General features: G+C 41.4%; 2 long non-coding RNA genes across 2 annotated transcripts; one reads left to right on the forward strand and one right to left on the reverse strand.

The window, feature by feature from the left end:
• Positions 1–2599: 2599 nt before the first annotated feature.
• Positions 2600–4546, reverse strand: LOC140585599 (uncharacterized). Its single transcript, XR_011987548.1, has 2 exons — positions 4420–4546; positions 2600–3880 (listed from the first exon to the last, which is right to left on the reverse strand). It is a non-coding gene; the product is annotated as an uncharacterized lncRNA (long non-coding RNA).
• LOC140585600 (uncharacterized) lies at positions 4488–5245 on the forward strand. The gene is made up of 2 exons (XR_011987549.1): positions 4488–4626; positions 5147–5245. It is a non-coding gene; the product is annotated as an uncharacterized lncRNA (long non-coding RNA).
• The last annotated feature ends 11200 nt before the right edge of the window (positions 5246–16445 follow it).

Consider the following 16445-nt stretch of genomic DNA (forward strand, 5'->3'; position numbering starts at 1 on the left):
AGATAGGACCCAGGATCAAACCCAGGACCTGCTTGCTGTGAGGCAGCAGCACGAACCACTGCACCACCCTGTTGAAATGGTCGTTTGTAAAATAATACATTCAGGTTCTGTTATTGTAGATCTGGAACGTGGTGTTAAAATGTAGTGGTGAACTTAAGACTCCCCATTCAGTATCGCTGTTTTCCTAATGATAGACACAACAATTAATATTAAATATTTTATATAAGGACTGCAGGGCATCGTCCAAGCAGCAGAGAAGCTCATTGGCTGCAGCCTCAACCTCAGTGATTCACTACCTGCCCCAAGAACATAAAGGCGACCTGGCGAGATCATCGCCGACCCCTCCCACCTCGGCCATAAACTCTTCCAAATTCTGGGCACTTCAATCTATATTTGAATTTATTTTATTATTACATATTTTTTTGCTTCTTTAAAACTAATCCTCTGCTTATTCCCTTAAGACTTTGTTTTAATATTTATTAGGATAGAATATATCATGTCAAATTCAGTGTATACAGGCCTACTTGGCTCATAAGAATGATTGACTGAAGTCAACTTCCAAAAATTATAGTGAATTGCATTATTTGCTTTAGGTTTAAAAAAGTTTAGCTTTTTTAACATTTTGTAACTTTTGTTGAAAAAGACATACTTTCCATATACATATACTCATATTTTCTGTGTCTGTGTCGGAGAGAGTGATCAGCCCCCCCCCCCGGCCGCTGGCCCACAGAGTATGAGACACGCGCTGTTTTACTTGCAAGGGTGCACACCGCAGTGTAGCTACAAGGGTGTGGCACCATGAGAGGGTTTATTTATACTTTAAGGTGATCAGGTTACATTGTGGGTGTGAACAACATTTCGAGTGGGATAGAATGGGATGTGGAAGTGGGAGTGGAAATAGGAACAACAGAACGTACAGCAGAGGTGGGCTCGTCTGCTGCACGTGATAGAAAATTACTGTTAAGCACTTACACAGTTGCCATATAAAACAAGCTATACATTCATAAGAATACACATGAGTGATAATATATACACAATCTCAACCCAACAGTCTGCCTTCACCGGACGTGAATTTTCGTTTTACAAGATGATTAGGGAACACTTATTATAAAAGAAGTGTTGTCTGATTGGCCAGTGAACGTGAAAAACATCCCCGGACACGTCCTCTTTTTCATCTCACCAAATATGGTACCCTAACCATACCATTATCCTTCGTCCACCAAACTTTACAGGTGACACAATGCAATCAGGCAGGTAACGTTCTCATGGCATCTGCCAAACCCAGACTTGTCCATCTGACTGCCAGACAGAGAAGCACGATTTGGTCACTCCGCAGAACACATTTCCACTGCTCCAGAGGCCAGTGGTGGTGTGCTTTACGCCACACCATCCGATGCTTGGCATTGTGTCTGGTGATGTGAAGCTTGCATGGCCATGGAAGCCCATTCCAAGAATCTCCCAGTACACAGTTTTTGTGCAGGAGTTAATGCCAGAGAAAGTTATTGAGTCGACAAACCATTAGCAATTTGTATGCACTATGCACCTTAGCACTCTGTTACTTCACGTGGCCTGACACTTTGTCGCTGGGATTCTGTTCCTAAACACTTTCACTTTGCAATAATACCACGTACAGTTGGCTGTGGAATATATAGCAGGAAAGGAATTTCACAAACTGACATGTTACAAAGATGGTATCCAATGACAATACCAGGCTAGAATTCACTGAGATCTTCAGAACGACCCATTCTTTTACAAATGATTGTAAACCCAACTGCATGGCTAGGTGCTTGATTTTATACACTTTTGGCAATGGGTCTGAATGAAACACCTGAAGCCTTATATCATGCTCAGGCATTATATAAGGCAACCGGGCCAAGTGTGAGTACACCCTAATACTGACCATTTGCCAGGCTGAGCTCTACCGGGGAGGGTCCTGGTGCAGCTACTGGAAGAGGTGGTGCAACTCTACTCACCTCAGCCACCTGACAGACAACCTCAGTGCCTCAATACCTACACTGGAAGAGTAGTGTGCAAGGGAACAGCAGGCCATGAGATACAGACACCATCACGAAGGGCTACAGAGCCAAAGACTCCACTCACTCACAGAGACAGTCGCTTGTGATGTAACCCAGGGGTTCTTGACGAAGCATTTGTGTTAATTGTGATTATAGCATTATGTGATGTTTCCTCTGTTTATGTTAAAGTTCAGTGGTCAGTTTAACAGATAAACCACACACAGTTCCTTAATAACTATATTTTATTCTTCAAAACAAATATAAAAATAATTATGCAATAAAAAGTATTCTGTGAGCTTGCTGGAAAACAGTTTGGCTACACATTAGTTCACATCAAAGTATATGATGCTTCTGTAATCAGTTATGGCCAACAAGCAACATCTTATGCATGATTTAAAGTGGTCAAAACAGCAAACTGGGATGTGTTGATGCTGGGTGATACTGGTAATTTAATCAGTCTCATATCCCACCAAATCCCATCAGATAAGTAGTTCAACAATGAACATAAATATACCTGAAGGCTGTGGGGCTTCTTTGGATAGTATGCTGGCTTCTGTCCTACCCAAATGAACACAAAACAGCGATTGGTTTAATAAAAAAGCATTTATTTGCTTAACAGAAACTGCAACAAACAATGGATAATCTTGATGGGGGTGTGAAGCAGGTAGGAAATGGCAGATGTGATACGCGAGTATGTGAAGTACGTGATGTGTGTGAGTGTGTGGCGTACGTGTGCACATGCCCGTGGCAGAGTCCGTGTGCGTGGAAGGACGGCACTGATAAACAGAAACGCACAGTGGAATGCAGCGGGGAATTTAAATCCATGCAGGTATTCCACTAATCTGTAGAATTTATGGAATAAAGAAATATATGTAGTTACCAATGTAAAACAGACATGCATACATACAGTACAGGAACTATACATAACAATGTAAACTATAGATATGGGTATGGAATCGGAATGTGCAGTGCAAAGTGGCTGCTGCTTATCAGTCCAGAAAACTTACATAACCTATACATGACAATATACATGCATATGAGGACCGTAGGGAAGAAGAAACTGCAGCATGAAGTGACTGGTGCTTATCAGTCCAGTATAAAAAGCAGGTGCAACTGCATGTAAGGTGCAGAGTGCAGTGAGCTGGGTGACCATTACCATAGTGCCTGGGGTGGGGGCACAGCTGGCAGAGGGTGGCAGTAGTTGATCCTTCTGTTGGCCTGGGGGTACAGACTGTTCCGGAGTCGGGATGTTCTGGTATTAACACTCCAGTACCATAGGTGGAAATTAGCGGGAGAACATTTCAAACTGGATTTAAGGAAGCACTTCTTTACACAGCGTGTAGTCAGAGTATGGAATAGTCTTCCTGATAACGTAGTGCAAGCTGAATCCTTGGGTTCCTTTAAATCAGAGCTAGATAAGATTTTAACAACTCTGAGCTATTAGTTAAGTTCTCCCCAAGCGAGCTCGATGGGCCGAATGGCCTCCTCTCGTTTGTATAGTTCTTATGTTCTTATGTTATCTGCCTGGTGTCATGAGACTGACGATGTGTTGGGTGAGGGGTAGGCAGTGTAGACTACAGACAGTGTAGGCTTTGGTGAGCCTCCTTAACCAGCCACTCCATGGTCTTTAACCAGTTTAGATCCTAAAACCAGTTGAAACAAGCAAAGCACATAGGCACAGAAACACAAAGTAAGATGACTGAACAAAGCCAAGGCGGAGAGGGAGGGAGCAAGATGCATAGGAAGCCTCACACTGCGTTGCTTGATATGATGAAGGGCAGCCCTGCCCCCTGCTGGTGGGATGGCAACAGCTGTTCAGTGCTTTAATTAAGCTCTGCATCATTTTCATTCCAGTGCTGGAAATGCTAGGAAACATGGATGGGTGATATGTAGCTTAATTAATTAAAGTAAGTTCATTCATGTCAAAAGTAAGAAAGCTGAATTTTACACCACTGCATATAGTTAATTAAGTTTAACCTTTTGCATGACTGGATAGGCCAGCTTTACAAATACCAAACTAAACTTCACTAAGATGATTTCGGTCCAACTCGCAATATGCAAGGCTCATTTCAGCAGCATAGACACATGGTTCGAATTACGGGGGGAACTGGGGGGTACAGTAACCCCCGCCAAGACCCAGACTCCCCCAAAGAGACAAAAATAGCAGTTTGGGGGGTCTTAAAACTTTTCTTTTGCTGTAAAGAAAAAAACAAAAGCTAACTTCACCTTGTAGGAAAATTTCTATGTAAAACAATTTCAGACACCGCTAATGTGGACCGTACCATTTTAACCACCTCGGCGCTAGAAACTGCTTAGCCAGTCGGTTGTGCCAGAATTGTGGGAACCCTGATCCAGGATGCACCGGACCCGCGCAGCGCGCCCTGAAGACGCTCCTGCCACTCACCGGCCGTCAAGAGCTCCCTGCTCGTCAGTGAGGAGAATCCGCAGCGGGCGGGGGCTGCTCTGTTGGAGCGGGAGGAGACGTGCTGCAGCTGGGAGGCCCGGCTGGCTGCAGAGCGCCGCGGACTTGACAAGCAGCAGGAGCGGGACCATCGTGACCGTGAGCGGCTGCTGAAACCTGCGGAGGAGCAGGAGCTGGAGCAGCTCAGCGGTGAGTTGACCAACTGGGAGAAGTAGCGCGACCGCCAGGGGTGGCTAGCCGAGGCAGCGGAGGCGGCATTACGGGGCTAGGAGGAGGCCGCACTGCCGGAAGTCTCCAGCAGCCCCATGCGCTGTGTGTCCCCGGAGAAGGGAGCCTGGCTGTGGGAGTCGCTGGGCATGGTCACCCCTGGAAGCTGTGCTGGGAAGAAGGTCCAGCGCCGGTGTTCTGGGCAATTCAGTTTCCCCTGTCGCGCGCTGATTAGTACACGGATTCGCTGTTGTTTTCATGCGGGTGAGGGTAAAATGCGGATTCCGCCGGATTCCGCCGAACGTAAACAAAAGGAGGAGCTCAGCATTGCGGTGCAACTGCGCAGTCAGTACAATACGGATGTCCGAAATCGTATTGTTCTTAATGTTAACATTAATTTCATTGTTAATTTGTTAAACATGTGAAAATGTTCTATATATTATCTGTTGAGCGTTCTCTGGTCGAGGATAATCTGCATTTTTCCCCTCTCTTGTCCCGTCAGACAGATGTGGATGTCCATGGCTACCAACGTCACTGTTCATGGATGCCTGTTCCTGACGAATAAAATAAATCATAGTAAATAAATATGTCTTTCACCAAACATGTCAGTATTTTATTGTAATTCTGTATTTCTGTAGATCTCACATCCAAGCACTATTGAACTGTTTTGGTGTTATCTGATTAAATTTTCTCATATAAGTACAGCTATACTGTACAGCTTGAAAGCACTCCTGTGAAATATCTACCTAGAAACGTGGTTGCCACTCTACAAGCCATTTTATCAGAATTAATACACGAAATAAATAAAATAAAAAGGATATTACAATTAAAGCATCTGTTATATTGAAACATGGAAGTGGCACGTAGAAATCCTGCCCTGGGACATGTGATATATTGCCGGAAAGCTGGCAATTTGTACTATATACGAAAATGCATGGAAGTTCCCAGGGCAGGATTTCTAAATGTGCACTTCGCCCTGTACACTGTAACAATGGGGAAGCTGCCATAAATAATCTTCAACTAAAAGTCCACGGAAGTGGCACGTAGAAATCCTGCCCTGAGACATGTGATATATTGCCAGAAAGCTGGCAATTTGTACTATACGAAAATGCATGGAAGTTCCCAGGGCAGGATTTCTAAATGTGCACTTCGCCCTGTACACTGTAACCGTGGGGAAGCTGCCATCCATAATCTTAAACTAAAAGTCCACGGAAGTGGCACGTAGAAATCCTGCCCTGGGACATGTGATATACTGCCGGAAAGCTGGCAATTTGTACCATACGGAAATGCATGGAACTTCCCAGGGCAGGATTTCTAAATGTGCACTTCGCCCTGTACACTGTAACCATGGGGAAGCTGGCATAAATAATCTTCAACTAAAAGTCCACGGAAGTGGCACGTAGAAATCCTGCCCTGGGACATGTGATATACTGCCGGAAAGCTGGCAATTTGTACTATACGGAAATGCATGGAAGTTCCCAGGGCAGGATTTCTAAATGTGCACTTCGCCCTGTACACTGTAACCATGGGGAAGCTTGCATAAATAATCTTCAACTAAAAGTCCACGGAAGTGGCACGTAGAAATCCTGCCCTGGGACATGTGATATATTGCCGGAAAGCTGGCAATTTGTACTATACGGAAATGCATGGAAGTTCCCAGGGCAGGATTTCTAAATGTGCATTTCGCCCTGTACACTGTAATCATGTGAAAGCTGCTATCTATAATCTTAAACTAAAAGTCCACGGAAGTGGCACGTAGAAATCCTGCCCTGGGACATGTGATATATTGCCGGAAAGCTGGCAATTTGTACTATACGGAAATGCATGGAACTTCCCAGGGCAGGATTTCTAAATGTGCACTTCGCCCTGTACACTGTAACCATGGGGAAGCTGGCATAAATAATCTTCAACTAAAAGTCCACGGAAGTGGCACGTAGAAATCCTGCCCTGGGACATGTGATATACTGCCGGAAAGCTGGCAATTTGTACTATACGGAAATGCATGGAACTTCCCAGGGCAGGATTTCTAAATGTGCATTTCGCCCTGTACACTGTAACCATGGGGAAGCTGCCATAAATAATCTTCAACTAAAAGTCCACGGAAGTGGCACGTAGAAATCCTGCCCTGGGACATGTGATATATTGCCGGAAAGCTGGCAATTTGTACTATACGGAAATGCATGAAAGTGCCCGGGGCAGGAATTCTAAATGTGCATTTCGCCCTGTACACTGTAACCATGTGAAAGCTGCTATCTATAATCTTAAACTAAAAGTCCACGGAAGTGGCACGTAGAAGTGAGGCCCCAGCACATGTGATATATTGCCAGGAAGGTCGGAATTTGTACTTTACGAAAATTCAAGATTGAAGATTCAAGATTCAAAAGGTTTATTCGTCACGTACACAGTTGTACACATACAACATGCAGTGGAATGTAACCCTGGTCACTCTGAGCAGCTGTGCATGATAAGAGAGTAACAAAATATAGAAAAAATAAGAAAAATAATAAGATAAAAAATGAAATGTTCAGCTGTACATAATCTATACATAAGTGAAATGTGCAAGAGGCCTGAGGAATGTGCCAATGATTTGGACAGGGTGAAGCAGCACCTAGAGGCATTGAGTATTGTCCTGATTTAGGAGCATTATGACCTGGGGGAAAAAGCTCTTCCTTAACCTTTCCGTTCTGTGGTGCGTTTCCCAAAACCATAATTCGAAGGAACGTTCGCAAACACTGTCCTTAAGTTGCGTATTTCAAACAACTCACGAGCTGTAGTTAGAAGCTTAGTCCCGGGTAAATACGTCAGCGATGGTGGAAAATGCAGTCTAATAAGGGTATAGTCACCGTGTAAGTAAAAAATTGTATAATCTTTCATAACTAATAGGGAATAATTTAGCTCTACGATCACATATAATGTGAAGTTGTCTGAAAATGTTTGAAACGTAATTGTTGTGTGGGTCTCTGGTCATAAGTACGGTAACTGTCGGTAGTGAGCAATAGGGACACCTTGCTGGGTGATGCGGGAAGAATCCTCTGTGTGACCCATCTGTACGTTGACGTCAAACTTCAACTCACCAGTGGCACTTGCACTCTCATCTAGCACATATTGTATGTTCTAGTCACTCTTTGCCTTCTTCTCATGTTTAGAAACATGTGTGAACAGTTTTGAGTCATTGTGTTTAAATGATGACTGGTGGCTGTGCTGAACTTCTGCAGCCTGTGTTTTCTATTTTGCATCAAAGTTCACCACAGTGCAAAATGTGTTTTGATGAATGGGAATGTGTTTAGAGTTTTGCTCAAATCTGCAAATTGTGTTTAAAGTTTCACCAAAAGAGTGATTGATTCAATAAATTAGTTTTGGCAATTGGAAGTTTTGTTCCAAGAATGAGGTTTAGTCTTTTAGCAATTCAGAAAAACTGTAATAGAAACATAAGGCAAGGTAAACTTTAACTTACCAAAGCTCTTTGGGGCGGTCAAACCAGATGTGTCCAGTTTGTACAGATACTGCACAGTTAGAATAGAATAGAATAGAATGCCTTTTATTGTCATTATACATTTTTTACATATACAATGAGATGAAAAGCATCTCCTTGGGTCAGTGCTCAAACATATACATATAAAATATAAAAAGAGAAGTAGTATCTAAAGTATGTATAAAATATGTATAAAAATAAGCAATGTAAACAAATAGAAAGTATTAAAGTGACAGTGTAATATATCTTATTGCACTAGCATATGTATATAAAGTGAACGAATGCACAATTTCACATTGACCGGATTATTACACAGTGATAATATATAATAAATAGATGTGGTAAGATTTTTTAGTGTGTGTGTGAAAGGGAGAAAGGGGGAAAGGGGAGGAAGACCATAGTAGGGGGAGTGATTGTTTTCTGTGTGTATTCAGTGTGTGTACAGTGTGTGTTCAGTGTGTGTTCAGTGTGAGTATGGCTCTAGGGAAAAAACTGTTCCGGAGTCTGTCTGTCCTAGTCCTGATGCACCTGTAGCGTCTTCCTGAGGGCAACAGGTTGAATAGATCAGAGCCAGGGTGGGATGTGTCCTTGATAATGTTCCTTGCTCTGCTGAGGCAGCGGGAGGTGTATATGTCCATAAGAGAGGGGAGAGGGCAGCCGATGATCTTCTGGGCAGCTTTGACAACTTTATGAAGCCTCTCCTTATCTGCCATGGTGCAGCTGCCGTACCACACTGTGATGCAATACGTCAGGAGGCTCTCAATGGACGAGCGATAGAAGGTCAGAAACAGATCCTGGTTGAGATTCAGCTTCCTGAGGACTCCGCTGCTGTGCCTTCTTGACGACCTCTGTGATGTTCTCGGTCCATGAGATATTGTCCGAGATGAGGACCCCTAGGTACCGGAAAGTATGGACCCTCTCCACGCGTTCACCGTTGATGTATAGGGGGGTTAGGTCGGTGCCGTGCCTCCTGAGGTCAACAACGATCTCTTTAGTTTTCTTGGTGTTCAAAGTCAGATTGTTCTCTGAACACCAGGCCTCCAGCTTCAGGACCTCATCCCTATAGGCTGCCTCGTCTCCCTTAGAGATGAGTCCGACCACCGTAGTGTCGTCGGCAAACTTGACGATGAGATTGTTGTTGTGGGTCGGACTACAGTCGTGGGTGTAGAGGCAGTATAGGAGGGGGCTCAGCACACAGCCCTGTGGGGATCCGGTGCTAGTTAGGGGTAAAAGGCTGTTATGGGCAGGGTTAATCAATTGTACAGTTGTGCTTAAAATGGGGGTATAAAATCCTTCAAATACTACAAAAGTTATGTAAGAGAACTTTTGTTTTTTGTTTTGTAAACAAGTACACCTACTCTTACAGTTTTAGACTTAACAGGTTTTAAAGAATTTTGTATTATATTATATTATATTATATTAAAATAACATGACTATAGCGAATGTCTGTCAGCCCCTTTTGACAGAATGGCCTTATAGCTATGTTTTCATAGAATCTGAGCCGGAAAAGTCAGATTGCTATGCCAAGAGTACAACTAATTTGAAAACAGTGTTAGTGAAGTCATTTGAAGACTGAATTGTGTTACAGTGGAAAAAAAACACAACAGCACAATAAAGGGCAAGTGACTCAGGCAAAGTCAGTCAGAAGGGTGTGTGAACATGATTGGCAAACTGGGTGATAAGTATAATGATGAATGCCTGCTCACCAGTAAGTTTATGCTTATTTCCTTACAGTATCTCTTGAGGAGGCCTGCCAATGGTGTGGACAGTTTCAAAATAAAGATGGTGACTGGGTGAGGAAAATTACTGTAGTCATTTGATAGATGTGAAAATATGGCTACTTGTCCTATACTGTATGTTGTTAATCCCACTGTAGATACTCTGTGATGGATGCCAGAGGTGGCAACACCGTGTCTGTACTGGCATGACCAAGAGCCAATTCAAACACATAACAAATGTTAAATGGTATTGCACAGCTTGTGAAGAGGAGTCTTCTTTATAAAAACGCAGCCACACTACAGTAGTATGCAAAAGTCTGCAACCGCTTGTTAATTTAGAATTTTTTCCAACTTTTGACCTTTTACTTTTAACTCCTTCGTTGAGCCAATATATTTATTTGAAAACAGTGTTACAGGGGACACAGTAATAAAAATCAAGTTTTTATTCTAGCTTGGATTTACTTTTCTGAGTTTGTTTGTTAAAGCTCCCATGTCAATTGTCTTATTGAGTAATATGCGTAATGTATTTCTCTGGCCAAAGATGCAAAATAAATGTGTATACTTCATATATAGTAGAACAGACATGCGTCAAGCTTTCTTCATGTTTGTGTAGGTGGCCTTGAAAAAGGACTTTTTGTGTCTCAGTGATGGCTCAGTATCTGGTGGGCCACACTTTGTTCTTGATCACCTGCCTGCACCATATTGGCATTGAGTGAACCAGTTTGATAAGGTGATCATGGGTGATAACATGATTCCAGGCTGTAATGAGTGCACTGTAAAAAATAAACCGTAAATTTTACGGTAAAAAACTGGCAGCTGTGGTTGCCAGAACTTTACCGTCAAAAATACGGTAGCAACGTTATTGGTTTTACAGGTCTGCACCCACTGTACTGTATATTTTACAGATTTTAATTGTTTTTTTTACGGTTTATAACTGTCTAATTAACATATTTATGTTGCTATAAAAACAGTTTATACCTGTCAAATTCCAGGGTTTACATTGTAATATTCTGCCTTTTATGTCTCCCTCAACTTGCTCTTTGTAAGTAAGTTGTCCATGAAGGGCAGCCACTCATGGCTGTGCCCAGGAAGCTGGGGGTTAAGGGCCTTGCTCAAGGACCCACAGACATGCTGAAACTGGATTTGAACCGGTGACCTTGTGATTATTGGCACACAGGCTTAGCCCACTGAGCCATACAGAACACATGGACCCTGTTGCTTGAGTACAAGAACTTTTATAAATAAATTACAAATATCAACTCTAAACACAGAAAGCATACAATAGGTATTTTAGACATCCAGAAATTGTGCAAATGTTGCAAAAGTAGTCAAGTAGAAAACAATTTGAATAGTGGAATATAATCGTGTGCATTATATGTGTGTATGATCAGCAGGGTTTAAATATGAGTACAGTCAATCAATTTCAATACATCTATATTGTACAGCACAATACTATATACAGTACTATACACTATATACAATATCTATACAGTATCTAAGTAGTATTGCATTTGTAAAATGCAACTAGAAAACCCCTTGTCTCATGCTGTCTTGCCATGCTTCCCCAAAGATAATACTTGTTACAGTTCACATCAGTTAGCATAGCACTGCGCTAGCAGACCATAGCTGCTCTGGGTAAAATTGTTCTAAAATACGTTACACAGCAAATGTGCCAGTGTTAAATTAACACTGCATACTGTTTATATTGGCCCACAGCATTCAGTGTTACCTATAATACTTTACAGTGTGCAGTGAGTGTTGTTTTTACAGTGTTAATATTTCTTAAAACTCTTATAGTGTTCAGTTGACAACATAGACTGTTAAGTCAGTAAGTCGCCACCTCTTCCTGGATTGCAAGCCAATATGGGTGGCACACAAGTACAAAATGGGTGGCCCATGTCTGCCCCATTTTAATATGCACTCATTTGAACTCATTTGGGCATTCAGCTGCTGTGTTTTACTAACCCACCATAATAAGAAAGACTTAGACCAACATTGCCTTTTCTCATTTAAGCATGACTAATAGGTTTTTTGTATTTGTATAAGAAAGAACCAGTTAAGTTCATCTATGAACTGCTTGTGGTATTAATGTGTGTGAAATGTATAACACCAGCCACCAAACACAGATTATAAAACTTGCCTGTGTTCAACTGCATAACAATTATTTAACAGGGCTGCGAAAAGGTGAGAGCTCTGGTAATGGTTGGAGTGTGTTTCAGCTAAAGCAGCCAGAATGGGTGGTGGCCTTATTGCTTTTAGACCACAACTTGTGATGGAAGAACAAATAAAATCATTTTGCTCATTAAATATTCAGATTTTAATTAAGCTTAATTTTTGAAACCCACCACGACTGAGGATGGTATGGCACTGATATTAGTCTTCACCACATTTTGCTACTTGTGTATGCTAGTTGGTCTGAGCGGTGTATTTGTGCTGCAATCTTAAGTGTAGTGGTGCATGTGATCTGGATACTTTACCTAGAGAGCCCAGGCTTAGAAAAGGAGGAAAAAAATATATATTGATTTTCCATAGCCTTTTCTTTCCCACCTAGTGCTGCCTTTAGTCAAACCATATAGGCTAATTAATCTCATTTAGTCATTGGCAAGCACACAAGTGGCATTTCTGTGGTTTTTATTCTCTTGCCCTATTCATCACAATCGCGGTGGATTGAAAAAAAAAATCTATTAAGTCAAAAACAGTACCGTGTCATGCTATGCAAATATACATCCAGTACCATTGGTCTACAGTGGAGTGGGCGGTACCAGGAGCTGCAAAGAAAAGGGTATCACAACTGTCCTAACACCTTTCCGCATATATTAATCATACAAGGGCCAGACTAGCAATCAAATGCACCCCCACCCCATTAAAATACATATCACTCTAGAGACATGTCCTGTACGTCTCCACAAAACTTTCTTTGACCAGACACCAACATATATAAAACCACAAATCAGGGGAAAACCATCAGAACCACAGCTCTTAAATCTTCAAGATCAGACAGAACTTAGCCAACAACACTTTAACATAAGACAAGAAAAAGCTGGTCTTTTTTGGTCAGAGTCTTTCTCATTATGGTGGGTGAATCTGGGGTGGCTCTTCTGATCCTTATGACTTCTTGTGTGCATATTGAAATGGGGCTAATATGTGGAGCTGATGACTTAACAGTCTAGGTTGTCAATTGAACACTATATGAATTAATAAATATTAACACTGTAAAAACAAAACTTACTGCACACTGTAAAATATTATAGGTAACACTGAATGCTGTGGGCCAATATAAACAGTATGCAGTGTTAATTTAACACTTGCACATTTGCTGTGTAACGTATTTTAGAACAATTTTACCCAGAGCAGCTATGGTCTGCTAGCGCAGTGCTATGCTAACTGATGCGAACTGTAACAAGTATTATCTTCGGGGAAGCATGGCAAGACAGCATGAGACAAGCGGTTTTCTAGTTGCATTTTACAAATGCAATACTACTTAGATACTGTATAGATATTGTATATAGCATATAGTACTGTATATAGTATTGTGCTGTACAATATAGATGTATTGAAATTGATTGACTGTACTCATATTTAAACCCTGCTGATCATACACACATATAATGCACACGATTATATTCCACTATTCAAATTGTTTTCTACTTGACTACTTTTGCAACATTTGCACAATTTCTGGATGTCTAAAATACCTATTGTATGCTTTCTGTGTTTAGAGTTGATATTTGTAATTTATTTATAAAAGTTCTTGTACTCAAGCAACAGGGTCCATGTGTTCTGTATGGCTCAGTGGGCTAAGCCTGTGTGCCAATAATCACAAGGTCACCGGTTCAAATCCAGTTTCAGCATGTCTGTGGGTCCTTGAGCAAGGCCCTTAACCCCCAGCTTCCTGGGCACAGCCATGAGTGGCTGCCCTTCATGGACAACTTACTTACAAAGAGCAAGTTGAGGGAGACCTAAAAGGCAGTTTCCCCATGGGGACTTGCAGTCAAATATAAGAACATTGTTAAACAGCTTTAAGTTACATTTTCATGTTGAGTTAACTTAAATATATAAGTACACTTAAAAAAAGTGAACAAGTGAATGTTGGGAGATATTAAAAAAAATGTTAATTGATCTCAAAATGTATAAACAGGGTAACTTGGGTATTTTAAGTAAGAACAAATTATTTTGCATGAGTACAACAAACTCAAAACTAGATTTTTCTGTTTACTTAAAACTGGAAATTTCATAACTTAAAAAATTTGATGTAACTGATTACCTCAAATTTTTTGAGTTTTGCCAACTTATTCGGGATTACAGTGCAGTATATTGTTAATTTTACTGCAATAAACCATATTTTCATATGTTTTTAACTGTGAAATGTAACGTCTTACTCTGTAAAACTTATTACGGTTTTTCACTGTAAATTCTAAGGTTATCGCATGTTTTGTGGAATATGGTTTTATCCGGTAGCATTTATACGGTATTTTACTGTTAAATCTACGGACATTTTTTACAGTGTGACTCAATCAACTCATGTTTTGATTTTGGATGTCTCTTGGATATCTCCAAAGCCACCTTGTGCCACAAGTTCTCAATCGGATTCAGATCGGGAGATTGGGCAAGCCAGTCAATTGATCGATGTTGTTCTGACGCTTCCAGTTGATCACCTGTTTGGAGCAATGGCACGGTGCATTGTCATCTTGGAACAGGAACCAGCTTGTAAACAGCTGCTGCACTGACGGCACCATACACTTTTGCAGTACTGTGATGTACTTGGTCCCACTGACCATGCCGTCAACGATGTGCAGACGTCCGATGCCACTGGCAGCCATGCAGCCCCAGACCATGACCTTCAAAGGATGCTTCACAGTGAGGTTCAGCCACTCAGGCTTGAACTCCTCTCCAGGAAACCTCCTCACATAGGTGTCTGCCTGGCTACCAAACAGGCAGAAAGTGCTTTCATCGCCGGAAAGCACCTTTTCCCACGTTTCACATGTCCAGCGTGACTTCTTCCGTGTCCAGTCAATCCGGTTGCACCTTTGGACATCAGTCATCAGTGGCTTGTTGCGTGCCTTGCAACCCCGCAGACAAAACTGTTGATGAGGTGACACTGACATGGCAGCTGTCTGACCACTCACGCAGTAGCTGAGGTGAGGTCAACTTGCGATTGCTCAATGGAATGCGTCAAAGTGCATGATCCTAGCATGATGTTGATGCATGTGGATGACCAGACCGAGGCGTGTCTGCCACCAAACTCGCTTTCTTCTTTTGTAGAATCTTTACAACTGCTCTGTGACTGCAGCCGACTTTGTTAGTAATCTGGCAGCATGAAAATCCATGAAAATTTGTTGTTCCAAGGAATATTTCTTAAATAATAGTTTATTTTCATTTGTAATTCTTCATTCTGCCAATGCATATTTATTTGTTTAATAAATGGTGTTGTTCACAAAACTACAAAAAGTAATGTGAGAACATAGTAATTCACTACATTCACTACTGTTCATGGCTTAAGGGCCATTTGTTAGACTGCACAACACAATTGTGAAAGAAGGTGAGAGCTCCCGTAGTGGCTATGGGACTGTATTTCCATAGAGCTGATATTATGTGTGGCAGCCTCATTGCTTTTTAGATCACAAGGTGGGATAGAAGGACAAATCAAATCAATTTGCTCATTTAATATTTAAATTTTTTTATTAGGCTTGATTTTTGGAAGCCCAAATTTAGAAACCCACCGCAACTGAAAATGGAATGCCACAGATATAAGTCTCTTCCATGTAGAAGTACTTATTTGTTGGCCCAGAGTAATAGCTTTTCAGCTAGGGATCTGTGTCAGCAATTGGAATTATTGCTGGTTTTAATTATGTGAATGCCATGACAAGTCCTACTCTATTAGGTACTTGAGCAGTTGCTTTATTTTGGGTGTGATGTTAATTTTCATCTAGCCTGGTAAGGAGGTTTAATATACAGGGAAATTGGGTGGTTAGTGGCTAAATTATCACTCCAGCTGCTAGAAATTAACTGTGCATAGTTCTCGTGCCTGAGATGGCTTGTTATGAGGATGCAGCAGGAAAACAAGCATTGAGCAAACACCTTTTTTTTTCATTTTTCCATGGACATACATCTTTCAAGATACCACCCAAATACCCACAACAAAACATAAACCAATAGATCCTACTAGGATCCACTATTGGAAATGCAGTCACTACTTAAAGTTTCTTGGGTATTTATACTGTTGCCCTATTCAACACCATCATGGTGAAAGGTTAAAACAAAGGCAGTACCCTGTCATGCTATGCAAATATACATCAGAGCTATTGGTCTTCAGGAGAGTGGGCAGGTCCAGGAGCTGCAGAGTGAAACAAACTTTATAATCTGTGTCAATGAGCACTGCCTTGCCTGAAATGCTTACCTGGAAATGAACTTAAACGTGTATTACATATTACAGGAGGTGTACTTAAAAATTAATTAGATTGGTGGCTGGCTCTTGAAAGTAGGAACTGTAAATGAACTGACCTTAATGAGTATAATAGTCAGGTACATTGCAATTCATTCCACTTGAAAAGTTACAACTTAGACTAGTTCAGTGTAAGTGTATAGCTCAGTAGTCTAAGTATGTGGGTTTG

The sequence above is a fragment of the Paramormyrops kingsleyae genome, unplaced genomic scaffold, assembly GCF_048594095.1.
Source record: "Paramormyrops kingsleyae isolate MSU_618 unplaced genomic scaffold, PKINGS_0.4 ups33, whole genome shotgun sequence".
In the NCBI taxonomy this organism is placed as follows: domain Eukaryota; kingdom Metazoa; phylum Chordata; class Actinopteri; order Osteoglossiformes; family Mormyridae; genus Paramormyrops; species Paramormyrops kingsleyae.